General features: G+C 37.8%; 1 long non-coding RNA gene across 1 annotated transcript; it reads left to right on the forward strand.

The window, feature by feature from the left end:
• Positions 1-1,437: 1,437 nt before the first annotated feature.
• Positions 1,438-1,742, forward strand: LOC130082245 (uncharacterized). The gene is made up of 2 exons (XR_008806749.1): positions 1,438-1,490; positions 1,590-1,742. It is a non-coding gene; the product is annotated as an uncharacterized LOC130082245 (long non-coding RNA).
• Positions 1,743-4,347: the final 2,605 nt, after the last annotated feature.

Raw genomic sequence — 4,347 nt, forward strand, 5'->3', positions numbered from 1 at the left:
GTCATGAGAAAAATGATATCTCTCAAAAAGTACATTATCGCGCTGCGTGAAAAGACTTCTCGTATCACCTCCGCTTATAAAGCCGCGATCTAATCCTGTTTACATGAAATAAGCCTGCTCACGAGCAGGTTCAAGCTAGCGCACCTGTTGCTATGACAGCAAGTCTAGGATGAGCTTCGAAGAACCAAACAATCCAAGATCATGCCAAATCGCCAACAATCAAATCCAGCTAACTGAGTTAGCGACGTACGAAGAACGGGCCCCTTGTGAGTTCTTGATGTTGTAATGTTTGTTGTTGTCTCCTTGTTCCCGTCCTGAGTTCCCTGTTCCTGTTCTGAGTGTTCTGTCGTGTACCCTGGGGTGTATTCCAGAAAGCAAGGTTAACTTACCGTCAGATAAACCTTGAACTCTTGGTTGGTTAACCCCAAACTTGCTTACTCTGGGTATGTCGGTTCCAAAACACCTGTGAGGAGTTAGTTTAATCTACCTCCTATTGGTAACCCAGAGTTAATGCGCGCGCACGGCGAGTACATAAAGACATTTTCAATGGATCGCCGATTTCAGGAGTCACCATGGAAACCAAGGGAGAAAAAAAGCGAGCTACATACGATCCTTCAGTGAAACTGAGTTGGAGGTTTTAATGCTTGCTTATGAAGACTATAAGCCCATTATAAAAAAAAAAAAAAAAAAAAAAACAATACTGCTGCATCAGCAAAAGCAAGAGAGTTGGCTTGGCAAAAAATAACGGACAGAGTAAATGCGTGAGTTTAGAAAATTATAACTGGGCTATTTTCCCCTTTCATTGTGACGCAAAAATTTGATAATGTATCTTAATATTTTATTTATCTTTATGCCTAATAAAATGTAGGTGTACCATATTAATACTTATGATTTATTGATGTTTTCACTGTTTTTTTTCAGTGTTTTAATAAAGAAAATCATCAACACTGTCACCATTTTAAAAAGGCATTTTGAATGCATTTTACAGTCATTGATTCACTTGTGCAGTATGCATGCTGCTTTGACTGCATATGCTGTATACTGTAATCTTATTACCAGTACTCTTAAATGTACTAATGTCCTTCTTTATTAGTTGTATTTGTTTAAGAATATACATTGAGTATTGAATATGCATGATTATCTTATTGGTTTAATTATCTTGCAGTTGCTGATGGCCACATTGTATTATTGGATCCTCCTGCAACACCACACTCTGTCACAGTTGTAAGTGATTATTGTCTTTAGGTTTCTGCTGCTAGACCAAGCAACCTTCCTTATTTTCACTGTAGGATGACGATGAAGAGACCACTTCTGCTGTGACAGAAACAGAAAATGTGGGGAGGCCCATAGAGGTTTGATGCATATAATGCATTCCCCCTTTTTAACATATAAGATAATAAATAAATTGTCATTGTCATTTTACAGAATATGGCAGCAGAGATTTTAATACAGCCGAGGGTCCATCTACCTCCACACAGAATCTTAGCAGTGTAAGAAATGTTCTGCAGTTCTCCTTCCTCATTTAAATATTTGGTCTGTGTTTGTATTACAGACTTTTTCAGTCATGTTTAATTATTCTGTCTTTCTAGTTGCCTGCCAAAGAGCTGTATAAGGTCCACCTTCAAAAGCAAATAAGAAAAGGTGACAGGAGATGGACCTTATACAGCTTCAAATGGAGGAGAAAAGGCTTAACCTAAAAAAGGCCAGACTTGAAATTGAATTGCTGGAGCACCAGCTTAAGGTGGGGAACAGTATGTGAACATTAATCTGTCATTTGTTGTTGAATGAAATCTAAAGCAATAAATACAAATGTATTTTGTTACAGGAAATAAAGAAACAATGAACAACACTGTTAACTGGTTTTAATTAAAGTGATTTTGGCAAATCATGTCTCATACCACCCTGCCATCTTTTTGGTCTACTGGGTTCACTGGGTTCACTGCTCCGGAGCAGGTTATGTTCCAGGGTTAGTTTGTTTCAGAGAGGTGACAGAGCATGGCGTCCCCTGACCATTTTAGTTACATATAGCACTACTTAATCTAACCCTACTTTATACAGTCACAATAATTTTAAATGTTTCTAATTATATAACTTTCAATTTCAGGGTTCCCAAATGTGATTGGGTGCATTGATGGAACCCACATTCACATTAAAGCTCCTTCCATCAATGAAGGAGACTATGTAAATAGGAAGTCAATGCATAGCATCAATGTGCAGGTGACAATAGATTTTTTGGATGCTAAATGTTTGGGTGTTTAAACCATTAAATCACCCTCATCACTGGTCCCCACTAACTAGGTAATATGTGGCCAAGAGGAACCCCCAGTGAACCCAGTAGACCAAAGAGATGGCAGGGTGGTACAAGACATGATTTGCCAAAATCACTTTAATTAAAACCAGTTAACAGTCAAGTGTTGTTCATTGTTTCTTTATTTCCTGTAACAAAAGACATTTGTATTTATTGCTTTAGATTTCATTCAACAACAAATGACAGATTAATGTTTACATACTGTTTCCCACCTTAAGCTAGTGCTCCAGCAATTCAATTTCAAGTCTGGCCTTTTTTAGGTTAAGCCTTTTCTCCTCCATTTGAAGCCGTATAAGGTCCATCTCCATGTCACTTTTTCTGATTTGCTTTTAAAGGTGGACCTTATACAGCTTTTTGGCAGGCAACTAGAAAGACTGAAAAAGTCTGTAATACAAACACAGACCAAATATTTAAATGAGGAAGGAGAACTGCAGAACATTTCTTACACTGCTAAGATTCTGTGTGGAGGTAGATGGACCCTCATCTGTATTAAAATCTCCTGCCATATTCTGTAAAATGACAATGACAATTTATTTATTCTCTTGTGTAAAAAAGGGGGAATGCATTCTATGCATCATACCTCTATGGGCCTCCCCACATTTTCTGTTTCTGTCACAGCAGAAGTGGTCTCTTAATCATCATCCTACAGTGAAAATAAGGAAGGATGCTTGGTCTAGCAAACAGAAACCTAAAGACAATAATCACTTACAACTGTGACAGAGTGTGGTGTTGCAGGAGGATCCAATAATACAATGTGGCCATCAGCAACAGCAAGATAGTTAAACCATGATAATCATGCATATTCAATTCTCAATGTATATTCTTAAGCAAATACAACTAATAAAGAAGGACATTAGGAGCATCTAAGTACTAGTAATAAGATTACAGTATGCAGCATATGCAGTCAAAGCAGCATGCATACTGCACAAGTGAATCAATGACTGTAAAATGAATTCAAAATGCCTTTTTAAAATGGTGACAGTGTTGATGATTTTATTTATTAAAACACTGACAAAAACAGTGTAAACATCAATAAATCATAAGTATTAATATGGTACACCTACATTTTACTAAGCCACTTGTCTTGGTAGCTGAGTCTGACGAACTGCCCCCTGGAATCCCATCGACCCAACACAGTCTCATGAAAGTGCGTATCTATACCACGAATGTCATTTCTCGTGCCATTTATACGCCAAAAATGTTTTTTTGCGTGCATATGCTACGCACTGAAAACCCCTTGGGTAGGTTTAGGGGGGAGGGGGGGTGGGGAGTGCGTGCGTATTACACGCCATAAAGTGGGGGTGGGGAGTGCGTGCGTATTACACGCCATAAAGTGCGTATCATATGCACGCGAAAACTGCGTATCATACAGACGCAAAAAACATTTTTGGCGTATAAATAGCACGAAAAATGACATTCGTGGTATAGATACGCACTTTCATGAGATCGGGCTGATCGACCACAGGTGGCCCTTTATTAAGGGACAGTGCCAGCTCCTCAGCTCCCTTCTTTCTATTGGCTACATAGAAAACTAAATTACATTTAATACTAAATTAGTATTAAATGTCAGTAACAAGTTTAGTAAGTTTAGAAAATATTACCTTGCTGGAGAATGTTTTTGTGTTTCATTTTGACTTGGCTCACACTTCTTCTGGCTCCAGAAGGATTACACCTGATAAAACTAGAAGCCAACATATAACTAGCCAATTATGTGCATTACTACTGTAATATTAAAAAATGTATGGAGGCCAACAAGTAAATACTTGTCTATTTTTACTACATGCCCCCAAAGAATTTTTGCGTCACAAATTATAGTAGGCTATTTTCCCCTTTCATTGTGACTCACAAAGGGAAAACTCAAGCATTTACTCTGTCCATTATTATTTGCCAAGCCAACTTTCTTTTGCTGATGCAGCAGTATTGCTTTTTTATTTATTTTTTTATTTATTTTTATAATGGGCTTAGGCTATAGTCTTCATAAGCAAGCATTAAAACCTCCAACTCAGTTTCACCGAAGTATCGTATGTAGCTCGCTTTTT

This window comes from Rhinichthys klamathensis, unplaced genomic scaffold (assembly GCF_029890125.1).
Source record: "Rhinichthys klamathensis goyatoka isolate OS25496 unplaced genomic scaffold, OSU_Roscu_1.1 h1tg000042l_1, whole genome shotgun sequence".
Classification (NCBI taxonomy): domain Eukaryota; kingdom Metazoa; phylum Chordata; class Actinopteri; order Cypriniformes; family Leuciscidae; genus Rhinichthys; species Rhinichthys klamathensis.